The sequence below is a fragment of the Anopheles cruzii genome, chromosome X (assembly GCF_943734635.1).
Source record: "Anopheles cruzii chromosome X, idAnoCruzAS_RS32_06, whole genome shotgun sequence".
Taxonomy (NCBI): Eukaryota; Metazoa; Arthropoda; class Insecta; order Diptera; family Culicidae; genus Anopheles; species Anopheles cruzii.
This window is the reverse complement of record NC_069143.1, coordinates 3439370-3455223: the sequence shown is the minus strand read 5'-3', so window position 1 is coordinate 3455223 and position 15854 is coordinate 3439370.

Below are 15854 nucleotides of genomic sequence, written 5' to 3'. Positions count from 1 at the left end.
CAGTGCGGATTAATGCATAGCGCGTGAAGTGCTTCTGAACTCGTTCTAGTCGGGCAATTGTCGACTCGAAGTGAGGACACCAGATGACCGAAGCAAACTCCAGAATCGATCGGACGATACAGCAATAAATAGTTTTAAGACATACAGGGTCCCGAAACTCCCGAGTCATATGTATAAGTAGTCCTAGCTGTTTCCTGGCTCTTGTTATCAGGCTATCGATGTGTTCCTGGAAGGTCAGCCGGTTGTCCAAGATAACGCCTAGATCCCTTACTCGCTCACGCTTTGTCGCTCAATCGCTCGCGCTTTTGTCCGATAAAGGCGAAAATTCAAGCTAGGCCGCTGAAATTGTGCATGGTGTTTATGGTCCCGATACTTTAAAAGCTAGTAATGTTTAATTTTGGGTTCGTTGACCAGTTTCGGTTATTGTTTATGTTAAAGATGCACCTCGCACAGACAGAACCGCCGAACCGCAATCATCGAATGGCTAAAGATCAATCATCGAACAGCTTAAAGCCATTTGTGCAAAGCTGGATTCACAAAGAAGGTCGATGTTTGGGCGCCACCCTATTTACACTAAATAATATTATGGGTCGAATTTCCATCTGCGCAGTTTTGGCCAAACGGAACGAAATCGAACCATTTCTTACACGGATGGGTACTGGAGATGAGAAATGGAATACATACGACAATACTGTGTGAAAATAATCGTGGTCTAAGCGTGTTGAAGCAGCTTTACCAGTGGTCATATCAGGAATAACGGCTAGGAAGGTTCTACTGGGTATTTGGGTAGGACTTGAAAGGAATGTAGCCAAACACTAAATTCAGATCTGTACTTTCCATTACTGCACCGTTCGAGGATAACAATTGACCAGAAACCACCAGAATCGGCCAACGGAAGAGATGTTGTGTTCTATCAGGACAACGAAATGTCACACGTCACGTCTTTAGTGAATCGCCACAAAGTCCGGCAGCTTGGTTGGGAAGTTTTAATGCACTCACCGGACCTTGCACCAAGCGATTAACTCCTTTTTCGTGCATTACAAAATTTCCTAAGTGATGAAAAACTGAGATCAAAAAACGATTGTGAAAATGGATTACTCGAGTTTTTCGCCAATAACGACTAAGCCTTCTACAAAAGAGGCAATATGAAGATATTTTTAAAAACACAACTAATGGTATGGTATTGGTATTTGACGTCAATCGGACCATCGGAACATCTTAAAAAAAGTTTTGAAGTTCACACAAAAAACGTCGAGTTCTTTTTCCCCAACCTTCTGCAAGCGTATGGGTGTCCAATTTCGTAAATGTGCAAACTTGTTTACTAAACGTTTACAATGTCCAGAATGAAGTTTGTCCGTTTGAAAGTCCAGTAGCCAAGGTGTAGTTTCTAATCCAAACACGGATTGACGGATCACCCTATATCAATTAATCGACACCAATCGTGCCCATTCGAGGCGCGTTGGCGCGTTCTATTTTTAGGCGCCACACATATGTATGTGTGGGTGTGGGAGAGAGAGAGAGAGAGAGAGACAGAAAGCTATGCAACAGGTGTCCCGGTTCTGCCCGGGTGCCAGCAGCACTACAACAGGTTTCGGGTCTCAGACCTCCCCCCACAGGAGGGGGAGCAAGGACCGGGGGGGTATCTCAAAAAATCCCCCCACAAACCTAATGCCCGACACACACACACATACTACTCGCCAGGACGTCGGGCCACGGCGGGGGGGGTCACACCAAATTAGGTTACGATGTTCTCCCGCATTCCTTCGCAGGAGCTTCTGCGGGATGTCTGGTGCCAACGGCGGATGGTGGGTCGGGGGGGCCACCGCTCTCGGGTCATCCGCATTGCGGACGAAGCGGCCGTGTCCAGAGTGTCGTCGTCGGCGTCGTCGCCGCCGCTGCCGCCGCTGCCTCAGGTTCGTTAGGTTCGCTTACTGACTGGCTCGGTCTGTCGGTTGGGTGCGGTGTGGGGGGGAGGGGCTGAAATCGATCGGTGAGCATGCCCGCGGTGGAGTTGGAGCTCCGGAGCGGTGCGCTACATCGAATAAGGCGCGCGAGGTAACGGCGGCGCTTAGGTCTTCAAGGAGAAAGCCGAGCGCCGAACTTAACGCCGCCATCCTTTTCGAGAGAAAGAGAGAGAGAGAGAGAGAGAGAGAGAGAGAGAGAGAGAGAGAGAGAGAGAGAGAGTGTGTGCCAGGATACGCCCTGGGGCGGAGGGTGGCGGTGACGGCGTCGGAAGTCGCCCGCCAGAGGGATGAACATTTATGCTCATCTACATTGGATATTTGCACGGAACGGAAGGATAAGTGCTTCTGCTGTTCATTGCTGTCGTTTATTGCTTCCGTCACGGACTTGCGAGTTGCTCACGGCAGTGGCCCCGGCACGGCACGGCACGGCCCACCAGCCGGCCCACCAGCCCCTGTGTCCTGTGCCGTGCGAGGTTGTTTATTCGTTGCCTTCGCCTCGCCCGAGCTCTCACTCCACACTCCACACGGTGTGTTGTTTTTAGTGTTTACATTGCAGCGTTCTTTCCGGGTTTTTGTGCCGGTGGCGGTGGTCCTGCCGGTCCTGCCACCACTACGTCCGGGACGCCAGCGAGCGAGCGAGCGAGCGAGCGAACTCACGTCCTCTGTGTGCCGGGGCGGATGACACATTACTGGATATAATTTTGTTTAAGTTGAGTTTTACGAGCGCGGCACACCACGGCAGTGAGCGGCCTCGGGCGGCCCCCCGGCTACGACATCAACAATTGGGCAGATCTGCCGCTGAAGGGTGACTGCCGCTAGCCAGCCAGCCAGCCAGCCAGCCAGCGGGGTCCTGTCAAGTCCAATCCGGCGACGGAGACAGCTTGCGTCGTTGCGTCGGACAGTTGGGCTCGCCGGACGCGACTCGCAAAGTAGAAATCAATGCTAAACACCTGCTCGGGCGGCTTCTCGGAGATTCGGAGGTCTCGCATATGCGACTTCTATTGTCATCGTCCTCGGTCGGTGCTTTATTGGGCCGAACACCTTCCCGGGAAGCTCGGTGGGCTTTGTAGGCATTTTTGATTCGCCTGGGCTGCCCGCTTTTTTGCCCTGCTTTCTCGTGCCCTCACCTCGCCTCCGCCCGGACATCCGGGACTGGACACTGGACTATCCCCGTCCGGCCTTGCGGAGGTCCGGCTGGTCGTAATTGTAACGAGTCCACTCGAAAGTTGACCGAAAGGACTGTCGAAAGGACTCTGTGTCTGTTGCGAAAGCGCGCTTGAACGTATCGTACACCGTTAAGCGCGATTCTCTCTTCCTTTTTTTCTATCCATCTCTCTCTCTCTCTCTCTCTCTCTCTCGTACTCCTTTTTTGGAGGATTTCGATTGCCAAAACGGGGAAAACTCGGCAGCGCAGGCGAGTGAGAGAGAGAGGGAGCGAACGAATTTGTTGGACGAATTGCGAAAAACGTCAATTTAGGTTTTCGATTCACTGCAGACCGCTTCATACTAGGTTGTATACTTAGTTTTGACGTTCGATACTATAGGGCGCTGCTACGAGCCTAATATGTAGTGTTTGTCATATTGGTACACTCTTCATCTGGACGTATGTGAAGTTTCATTTCAATCGGTCACTTAATTTTTGTTTACAAGCCATTCAGTATCGACATGTCACAGTATTTTTTACAGTTGTTATGACGTCATCATTTGATGAAAAACGCTTTTCGCGCACGTTTTGTTTGGTCTGAAAACAGATGGAAGTCGCTAAGGTCCAAATCGGGTGTATAGGGTGGATACTCCAACAATTCGAACTTTAATTAATGGATTTTTGCTATTTTCAAAATGCTCTTGTGACACGGTGCATTGCCCTGATGAAAAAGGATGTTTTTCTTCTGCAAACCAGGTCTTTTTCACCAATTTTCACTTTCAGTTTGTCTGAAAGGTTACAAAGATAATCGAAATTTATTGTTTCACCAGTTTGCAAGTAATCTTTGGTAACAAAATTCCATTCGCATCCCAAAAAACTGATGCTAACATCTTTTTAGGCAATTTCTGGACGAACTCGTTTCGGAACTGAAGAAAAAGGTTCATACCACTCCTTAACCTCTTGTTTTGATTCAGGATCATGGTGATAGACCCAAGTCTCACCTCTAGTGATGATTCAATGCACAAAATCCACTTTATCCTATCGAAAAAGCTTTAAATGTTACCGAGAAAGTTGCATTCGAATGCGTTTTTAACGAATGCGGCACCCATTTTGCAAACAGCTTTCAAGAACCCAAAACTTTAGTCAAAATATTGGTTATACTGCTCAATTAATTGGCTAGGTCTTGTACTTTATTTCTATCACTCATTCAACGATTTTCCAGTACGATATCCTGTATTTTTTACGATTTCAAGTGTTGTGTCTGTTTTTTGACGTTTTTGACATGGATCACCTTGAAGGCTAGTACGACAACGTTTGAACTTAGAAACCCCCCTTTTAACCACCTAATTAAAGATGAAGAGTCCTTATACACGTTCAACATTCGTTCATAATTTTCCTTTCCTTTTAAACCTTCCAAAAATAAACATTCAATCACTGCACGATACTTGATTTTTTCCATTGTGAAAAATACTGTGACATGCCGATACTAAATGACTTGTAAAAAAAACTAACTGACCGATTGAAATGAAACTTTCCATTTGAAAAGTGTACCAATATAACAAAAAAAATTTGAACTCGTAGCAGCGCCCTCTGTTATCGAGGCTCCGAATTTAATGAGCAGCCTAGTACTCGTCAATGAGTTGGCTAGGCCTTATACTAAATTTCTTTCAGTGATTAGACGATTTTCCAAAACGTATATCTGTATTTTTTTTACTCCTGAAAAATAAGAGATATCTTCTCTTATCTCCTATCTCTTATTTTTGGAGGTGTTGTTTACGTTTACGCTGTTTTTTTACGTTTTTGACATGGATCGTCTCGAAGACTAGTACGACCACGTTTAAACTCAGCAACTCCAGTTTTTTTTTTATAATTGAGGGCAAAGAGTCCTTAACACTTTCAACATACATCCTTAAATTTCCTTTGCTTGTTGAAGAAATAAGAAAGCCTAAAACGCCTATTAAAGAATCGTTTAAATACTAGATTTTCTTATTTTATCCTAATCCTAATAAATAAAAAAATGAACTCGATAAAATCCAAAATCTGTTTACTTATTGCCTCTGGGGCGGAACAAAGTTCAGCGGGTCTGCTAGTATTATAAAAAAAAACTATGACATTTAGTGAGTAATGCCATCCATTGTAAAACCGCACGAATTAAGTCATACACCTAATACTACCACTACTACTACTGAGCATCAAAACACCGCCTTGATTTGGATATTAATTGAATATTCTTCTTTCGACGTAGTTCCGCTACCGATCCGGATCCGGGGATCCGATCCGGGGATCCGATCTGTAGTGCTCTTCAGATTTTCGCGTAACACACCAAAAAGTGGCCTATTTCGTGAATGAGCTTCAACTCCTTTTATGTGGCTGTGGCTTAAATTTACTCAATCGCCCAAGAACCGCTCCATCGATGAACTTTTGCCCCAAACAGATCTGAGCCGCAGACGGTGGGCTGGGGTCTCCAGGAATCAATCGTCGATTTCTGGGAGAACCAGTTCCAGCTGCTTGCCTACACTACTAGCTGGGGTGGCGAACTGCGCACTGCACTTTGGCTCTAAGCCCGAATGAGATGTAAATGATAAGCCCAACTTTGTTTTGAGTTCTCCGCTCCGCCAGTCCTAGAGGCACCGTACCCAGAGATTAACGGTATGTGCCAATTATGCTCAGCATTTGAGTAGCTTGATCAACATCGAACGGAACGAAAAAAAAACCAAAACACAAACCAAAACAAAACAAACCATAAAACAGTCAAGCGAAAAGCAGGCGAGCGAGCCAACAGAACAACAACGTACGGCACGACGGAGGGCGAGGGCATGCAAAACATCCGGGTGGGGGAGGGTGAGGGCGAACGTTCGACGTGCTTTAGTTAACTGATATATTACTGAGGCACAAATATAAAATCCAAACTCGATGACATCAATTTCCCCAGAGGGCCCCCCCCCGCCGAGGAGGTGTCCTACGTGTGCGTGCACTAGTCGTGGGATGTCCGCGCGCACCCGCGTGTGTGTGTGTGTGTGGCTGGCTCGAGCCGAGCCCGGTACCGGTGATGCGCGCGAAAATAAATTACGTATTCATGTTGAAACAGACAATATTTATGGCGTTGTTCATATACACATGAAATTTATTCAACATAAATTACACGGAAATTTATTTTCGTGTCCTCGGACGATCGGAGCTCCGGCTTCCCGGCGGCGGCGGCCACACCGATACCCTGGCGCACGCGCTTCCGAGAGGAACCGAAGCCGAGGCGAGGGTGGCCCACATCCTGGTGAGAATCATTCAGAGCCTTTCCGGCCGCCGCCGCCGCCGGCTAGCGAAAAGCGAAACATTGAAAGGACACAGCAGCAGCAGCAGCACTGGCACTGCAGTCGCTGCCACACAAAAAGTGCACCCACCACCACCACCGATGGGCGGGTGGGTGGTTGCTAGTAGGGACGTTGAGCTAGGGAACGGTGTCCTAGTGACCAGACCGGACCGGACCGGACCGGACCGGCAAGCGCTACGCCGGACCGTCCAGGACGTATCTATTCGAAGCGACCGCAGAGGGCTAACACTTCGCTTTCATGTTTACAGATTTATCGATAGATTATGCTTCCACCGGCAGGACACCGGCCGTTGTGTGGGCAGAGGGTCGCGGGGGCACCAACATCAGCCGCCACCAGCGGTGGGGGGGTGCAGGTCCGTTTTCTTCTTCACGATCCCCGAGCCAAGGAGCGTGAACTTTGAATGCTTTGGTCGACCGATTCCGTTTTTGTTTATTATTTTGTGTGGCGTGTGAAGGGGGGTTCCGATGCGAATGGAAGTCATAGGTCAGGGGAAGGTGGAGGTGGGAGGCTAGGTCAGAAAGCGAAAACGACACCCACACAAAAAAGGACAAGACAGCCGAGCGATGCGGTCACAAATGATGGTAATGCTGGTCACAAAATTTCGCTAGGTGACACTCGGAAAAGGAGGAAAATATCCTACACGCTGACACGCACGCTGAGGGGAACGAAGGTGTGCAAACAGGAGTAGACGGAAACAATTAATGGCGAAGGAATAAGAAGGAGGTAATCGACAATCAGCAATCGAGCAAAATACATTTTAATAAAGCACCAATTACAGGCATACAGGTAAAGGAAAAAAGGATGAAAAAAATTAAAAATATAAATGAATAAATGAACAAACAAATAAATGAATAAATAAAAAAAAAAATAAATAAATAGATAAATAAATGTATAAAAAATATATAAATAAATAAAGAAATATAAGGCTGGAAAAAAATCCTTGGACGTTTTTCACGATAGATGATCCTTTAGTGATCGATATCTCGTGAAGTATCGATCGTACAGTTTCAAGTTTAGGCTCGTTTTAAAGCTGATACTTTACACTTAAAAAAATGCTCGTTTTAAAGCTGATACTTTACACTTAAAAAAATGCTCTCATGCAGCCTAGGCCGCTGAAATGTTGCACGGTGTTTATGGTACCAATACTCTAACAGCTAGTTGCGATAAATTTTGGTGTCATTGACCCGTTTCGGTTACCCATTTTGATATTAAAGGTGCACCTCACCCATGCAGACCCGTCACCTAAAATGTCGATGAAATCACAGAAATAACTGTTGTGTCTTTAGTGACTAGCCAGAAAGTCCGGTCGCTTGGTTGGGATGTTTTAATGCATCCACCGTATAGTCCGGACCTTGCACCAAGCGATTGACACCTTTTTCGTGCATTACAAAATTTCCTGAGTGATGAAAAACTGAGATCAAAATAGGATTGTGAAAATGGATTGCTCTAGTTTTTCGCCAATAACGACTAAACCTTCATTAGGCATTGAGGCATTATGAAGGTATTTTTAAAAAGGCAACACATTTTCTAACAAGATGGTGCATATTTGACGCAAATCGGACCATTGGAAACCCACGCAAAAAAACGTCCATGACTTTTTCCCTAGGCTAATAAATAAAAAAATTTATAAATAAATAGAGACAGAAATAAAGAAAGAAAGAAAGGATGAATAGAAATAGGGTATAAACAAATAAGCAAAGGAAGGAAGAATGAATGTCCTCCGCCTGGACGTGCGTTTTGGTGTGTGCGTGTGTCTTTGCATGTGTCGCCTGCTCTTTGCCATGAGCAATCTGCAATCCAACACTGCCCCGATGACGATTTCAATCTCGGCGCCGGAGCGCGCACCACACATCGGAATGACCCCAATCCACGGCGATCCATGCGGCCAGTCACCTGTCAGACCATCGACATCGACGCTCCCTGTCACCCTGTCGGGCACGTCATCATTCTTCGGACCCTTCCCTGCGCGGGGGCGGGAGCGCCTAACTCGTTGCTGAGTGCAGGTGGTAAAAGGTAGCAACGACATGGAATAGGTAGCCCGGCCGGCCGACAAGATGTACGACATTACATCCCAAGCAACTCGCTACGTAGCTGGAAACGGCGATGATACCACACTCGATTCCAGCGACGGCATGTGATTATTTGGCCAGCTATTACTTCGTGTAGCAGAGACAGCTCTCGTGCTGCTCGTTTTTCTATCGTTTCCGGACCGGCCGATCCGAGCTGCTCTGCGGCATACACAGCCTCCAAATGCTGGGCGGGGAAACGAAAGTGCTACCCACACACACACATACATTACGAAGAGACACCGACAGCTGCTGGTACATGTCGATTTCCTCTTTATTTATAGCACCGTGGCAACATTGGGGGAGAGCTGTGACACTCCACGTCAGGTAGGTTAGGTCAGGTCGAATGGCAATACGGACCAGTGTGCTAAGGATGCGCTTGGGCCATAAAGGCACGAAAGCGAGAATTGAAAGAGCGTAATAAAGGGAAAGAGAGAAAGACAGAAACACAGAAGAGTTGGGCGCCGCTGCGTGCCTTGTAATCGATCACGGCGCAGGCATTCCAACTCCAGCAGCCTCCCGCAAACAGGACGAAACACAGTTTACTTCCAGCGCTTAGCCACCACACACCGGCAATTGGTTGGGGAGGGGGGGGTGTTGGCAGCACTTTCCGATAAATGTCGACCACCTTCCGCTACCTAAATACGCGTGGACCTGAGGCCTCAACCTGCTTATCATGATCCGCTTACACGTTTGCCCCGTAAAAATGGATGTCACGCCCAAATTTGGCCGAACACCACGCGACACCCACATACGACCGGGTTATCCACGCCTTTTTGGGGAGCGGTGAGGGGGGAGGTCAATTTGAGGGATTCCGGCAGCGAGTCGAAACGAGGATTCCGGAATACGAGATACGAGGGATGACAGTGAGGTGGTAGCAGGCTGTTCAATCAGTTGTGCGTTTCGATAAGAAAAACACCATTTTATGGTTTGAAATACACTTTATTACTCAGAGTATAGTCTCCCGGAACAAAATGGTCTGGAAACAGATGGAAGTCGCTAAGGGGCCCAATCTGGATGTACAGGGCTCTCGACATTCAGAATTTACAGGATTTACCAGTTTGCAAGGAATCCAAAGAAACAAAATTCGTTCCGCATCTGAAATCCTTTCCTTTCGCATCCTCTCGGTTTTCTGGACACGAATTCGTTGCGGAGCCAAAGAACCAGGTTCACGGCACTATTCAGCCTTCTATGGTTTTGATGCACCAACTTAACAAATCAAATGGTACGCTAGTAGCTAGTACCGCAACCCGCTATTATTGAAGCACAAAGCTTATTGAACAACCCAGCACCATTAGCACAGGACACACGCACCGCATCCTTCTGTGGACGGTCAAGTCAACGACCACCGCTCAAGATGTGCCTCGTGCCCCGTAAATCATCGACACGGCGTAAGGCCTACCTACCTGTGACCGGATCAGGATCAACGCCAACGAGCAGCGTCCCGCGTTAAGCAGATAAGCGACCAAGCGATACCGATGTACCGATAACAAGGCCCGATTGCACGATAACAAAACGCTCCGGATTGAATATAGATAAATTGCTCCCAATTGGAGCGACCGTCCGCCCGACGAGCCCGACGCCAGCGCAGGAGGAGTCGGACAGGACCTCCAGCTCGCCGAGTTGTAACGAAGACCAACAGAGGCAAGCTTTGTTCCGCGGTGCGGTGGGGAATTGGAACCCAGGGGTTGGGAACGGTCGGACCCGGGTGGGCCCCCCCTGCTCGAACATGACACTTACGAGTAATGAGCGAAACCATAGAGCACCGGCCAGCCTGTGGCCGGCCGGCGGTTAAAGGATTTGTCCCAAACTTTAGTGCCCGAGTGTGTGGCGTCCTGGCGTCCTGATGGATTTCATTCGGCGCGCGGATCTTGTGCCGGTGTCCTTGGGTGGGGACCAAACCAAATAATCAACCGAGCGCCGATTTTTGCGCCGATTTTTGAGCAGAAACGCGGTCGGTCGCTCTACCCGTTAAACGCGGGTTAGCTTAGCAGGCCCGCAATGTTAATAGCCCACCGAGCTACCCGCCCCCTCTGCCCACCGTCTGCCAGACCCATCCGTCGGGGGCGGACGGAACCGTCTTTTAAACAAGCATCCGTTCTGGGCTCATGGTCCGGCCCCAAGTCGGGCACTTACTCGGACGTAAAAAGGATTCGAGCGCTTATGATCGAGTTAGAGAAAGGATGGTAAAACCGCGCGCATACACACACACACACACAGCCATTCCTTACACAACCGAGGCACACCTTACCAAAGTCGGTACCACCAGAAGAGCACCAGAGCACCAGAGATTGGGTTCAAACTGTACAGCGCAACACTGCGAGCCTTCGGCGTGTGTCGGGTTCCCTTCCCAGTCGGGGAGCTTGGCTTAGGGGCAGCTTATTTACTTATTTATACATTTTTACCAACTCCAACTCAGCAATATCTGGTCGCCGCGGGAACGCCACTCAACCACAAACCACAGACCGAGATGGCCGTGCCGTGCGCGGGCCAGATGATTAGGCACCAGGAGCGAGTACCGAGAGCAAATTCGGTCCACCTAATCGATTCGTGCTGGTGCACGTTCCACGGCCAGTGTGGATTGTACGGCGCAGCATGCTCGGAATGCGCAATAGTGCAATGGCTTGGTTTGGTTTGGCGCCCAGAGCCCAGAATCCTGTTTGAGCCACCAGAAGATTAAGTTTGTTCGCGGCCAGCCGAACCCGACCAAGCCGGCTTCAAAACATGCATTGGGGATGCAAGGGTCACATCACTAAGCTCTCAGGTCCCGGGCGGTCGGCGGTTCCGTTTGTTAGCGAGCTTTTAGGTCCGAGGGGTCCACACACCGCAACGGCTTGATTTGCTATTGTCACCAGAAAATCCCTCATCCCACCGTGCCGTGCCGGTAAGGAAGTTGTAAGACAACCGTAAGACACTGGCATGGGGTTGTACACAGTTTGTTGTTTCCCAAGAGCACAGCACAAGATGAGCCTGTCCTGACCTGATAGTCCGGAAGTCTCGATAAATACTAGGCTGTTCAATAAGTTCGTAGCCTCGTTGAGAACAACAAATTTTTATGGTTTGAAATAAACTTTATTATCCATTATGGCCTTCCTGACAAAAAAAAGCTTTCCACGCTTGATTTTTTTGGGTTTGAAAACAGATGGAAGTCGTTAGGGGCCAAATCTGCTGAATACGGTGGATACCCCCAAAATTCGAACTCTAGTTCAACCATTTTTGCCATTTTCAAAATGCTCTTGAGACCGGGTGCATTACCCTGATGAAAGAGGAGAATTTTCTTCTTCAAACCGGGTCTTTTTTCACGAATTTTATCTTTCAGTTGGTCTAAAATGTTACAACAATAATCGAAATTTATTTCTTTACCAGTTTGTAGTTTGATCAGCTGACATAATTCAAATTGATCCGCTGGACACGAGCCTCATTTCGGAGCCGAAGAACCAGGTTCCCACCACTCTTTTGCCTCTTGTTTCGAATCAGGATCATGGTGATAGACTCGCGTTTCATCCATAGTGATGAATCGACGCATAATATCCACTTTATTCGGTTCGAAAAAGCTGTAAATGTTGCCGAGAAAGTTGCATCCGAATGCGTTTTTGTTGCAGTTTTAGCGAACGCGGCACCCATTTTGCACAGAGCTTTCTGAAACCCAATACTTCAGTCAAAATATTGGTTATACTGCTCAATGAGAGGCCCTTATACTTATTCCTTTTCTGTGATTCGACGATTTTCCAATACGGTATTGTGTACTTAAACTTTTTACTCAGAAACCCCTCGTTTAATGTACTAATTGAACGTGTAGAGTTCTTAAACACTTTCACAATTTCTTTCAAAATGTTCCTTTGCTTTGAAGCCTCCCAAAAATAAAAATTCAATTTGTATACGATACTTCATTTTTTCCATTCTCCAAAAAGTCCTGTGACACGTCGATACTATCCAGTGGCATCCAAATAACACCAAATATAATCGTTACAAAATGAGCCACAACACCATCTCCATTAATATGAATGGTTCCACCATCCCGACCATCCGAACCGATCGGCGGCTGCCCTATCGAAGCCGAAGCTTTCCCGTTAATCGAACACCCGAGTTCCCGAGCCAACTAGTTGAAAACTCCAATAAAACCGATTGTTAGGTCTGATTGTTTCTCAATTAAGTAACACTGATACGACGGGGTTGTGGATAGGGCACTGGCAGTAGGCGCCTATCCCAGCGCCTGGGCTTTCCAGCCCTTCCGGCTCTTCGAGTTCGCGACAGAATGAAAAGATTTCTGGCCACCTCTCGGTGGATCGCAGGGATGGAGGACATCACGTTCCCCAATTGCGTTTCGAGGGGGGCCGACATGGGGGGGTGGGGGTGTGGGGGGGGGAGTCCAATCCATATGGGGCCCAATGCCGTAGCCCGCGTGGATTCCCAACTTCGTCGTAACGGGCGAAATGTTGGCGAAACTTATTATGTCTCACCATCATTTCTCTTTCATTATCTGCGGGAGCAGCCCCGTTGGCTCCACCCATCCAGATCCGGCCGTGCTGGCCGATGATGATGCGTGTATCGATTGCGGTTTATTTACTAAAGGCGAAAAGTTTGCCGTTCTGGCGAAGATTTCGCCCGACGCAGACGTCACAGTATGCACACACAGTCCCTGCAGTATATGGCAGTATCTCTATCGACCGAAAGGAAGGTCGTGCAATCTCTTTCTTCACGCGGGACAGGCGGGAAAACACGACTCGCGGGTCGCGCCGAACTAGTCTCCGGGATCTGAAACACATTTCGGTACGCGTTACGCGGGAGTCTCGCTAAAGAAAAGGGCAGTTCGATGGGAGCACCTTGCAACTGTGGCGCTGTGGGGGTAAGCCGTGGGTGGACTGGGCGAAAATCTCGGCCCAGCCCACCAGCCCCAGGAAGGTGGCCCCCGGGGGGCTTCCGTAGCCCTGGATCTCCTTTCACAGTGTGCTCAAACGATAGTTCCATAAATTGTGCTCAGATGTCGTCGACGGTGCAGTGTAGAATTTATGGATTATGACGTGGACCCTGGTTACTCCCATCCTCGGGCGCATGGCCGGGATCCGATGAGGATCCGACACATGATCATTCCGATGCCCGTGGCATGGCCGGCGGAGCGCAGTTCCGGGCCTCGTGTGCGGCCGCCATAACATCGGCAATTTTCGCGCCACGCGGAACCCAACACCGCGCCTTTGGCGAAGACACCAGTGTCGGGCAGGATGTTTTATTATTTTATCCTGACGGCCTCCAGTCACGCCTCGTTCGAGTGGTGCGCTCGCTGTAAGGTCCCGAATCCCCACTCCCCGGAAGCGAGAAAGAGAGAGAGCGAGGGCGGTTTAAAGTATCACCGGGTGGTGTTGCTTCATTGCTTCTAGTACATTTCTGGACCCGCAGCCAGGACGACCACGGTGCCCCCGGTTAGTGCTCACGGGCCCACATATAATATTTGGGGAACATGCGAACATTTCAATTTCGCACCTTCTCTTGGGGAACCGTCTTCACTTGCATTCACACCTTCAAGCTTGGCTATCCTGTCTTCTCAATGTCTACCATTTCCGATGATCAAACCTCAAAAAGTGTTCGCCGGAAAGGTAGATGAATCGAGGTGTTTTTTTTTACCCTGTCCTGGCCAAAGGACTTCACCGAAGTCCGAGCGAAGTCCGATGCGCTACCCGTTACCCTGAACATAACAACAACTACTACTTAACAACAATGGAACAAAAAACACACACACAAAATCCGCGCGATTTTTATAAGAATTGATCCAAATTACCATGGCCCGGTTTTTGATCCTTTTTCGGTCGGCCGCCGACCGTTCCCGGTCCCGGGTCCCGACATTCCAGGTGCCCGAACGCGGAACGGAGTGAAACGGTGTGTATGTCGGGATTTTTTTGTTGATCCTTTCCTCTGCTTTTCTCCCTTTTTCTGTCTGTCTGCTCGTCTCGGGCGCTGTCTCTCTCTCTCTCTCTCTCTCTGCCTTTCGCTTTCGACAAAATTGCACGAAATTGGCATTAAATATAACATAAACAGTTCGCCCCGAAATAGCGTTTGATGTAATTGATTAAAGATTTTTTAATCAGGCGGCGCGATTCAATTTCAATGGACTCGTGCCTTTAATTCGGCTTTCAATTAATGGCTGTGTGTTCTGTTCACCCAGCGGGTCCCGACGCAACTGGAAGCAAAAAACGCGACCCGGAAGGACCTGAAAGAAGGTCTGATTGGTGCATCCGATCCGATACCCGTTGGTGTGCTCTTTCTCTCTCTCTCTCTCGCTTTCTATCTTTCTCTCTCTTTCGTTTTTGTTTCTCTCTGTTTCCATAAGCTCCGTAAGGTGGTGCGATAAGTAGCAAAGTTGAATGAAAAACAAACAAAAATACATCCTGCGAAAAACTTTGCGCTCTGCGAGTCCTGCGGAGGCCAAACAGTGTTTGCTTGCCAAATAGTGTTTCGTAATAACAGACACATTGGGTTAAGTACAAGAAACGACAACACTGTGCGCAAAGCACGGTGCCATCGCTTACGTTAAGTTTCCTCCAGAGCCGAGGGAAAGAGTGGAAAGGTTGGGAGCTCGCTGTAACGATGACGAGTTAATGCTTTTTTTCAGCGAGCCTTCGAGCATCTGCAGTACCGAAAACAGTTTAAGACCATCAGCGGGAGCGCATCCTCGTGCAACTGGTAGGAACGTGCCGTTCCGAGTGATATCCGAAACAATCGAAATGCGTGTGTTCAGCTCTGCTTATCCAAAGAGTCAATCGAATTCTTGCGTAGAGCTTGGGCCAAATAATTGGGCCACTCTGCCACACCATCATCCGAGCGCCCGCCAGTCGGGATTCGGCACACTGAACGGAGTGTTTTACATATCGCAGTGTCCACCGTCGACGATTCCGACCATCGTTCGAAATCATATCGCACAATCACTGCGGCAGATAAGACTCGTTTGCCTATCGGCTCGGATGGCATCGGATGGCCCAGGTCGCTCCCATCCGGCTGAACGAACGAATCCGGCGAAAGTAAATCCGACGCAAGGGATGCCGCACCATGACGGACCATGTAGCCTGTGGTGCTTGTTTAGTGTGGCAGTTTGACCTCTTTCCGCAAACACGCTTTCCGTGCAGTGGGCGTAGGGCGGCAACGGATAGGGCTGTGTACCTGTCCGACTATTTGAGAATGTCCGTGTCGACCTCAAAACATCGGGTGCAAGCGGGTTCCGTATCCAGTGTGTCCCGGCCGTAGCGCCGGGACCGTGAGCGGGGTGGTGGACAAGGGGCCGGAGACTAAAAACCTCGGCGGTGTGGCCGGCGGATCGGCAATTCCCGAAGTTGCCGCGAGCGACTACTCTACTGAGTAGTGT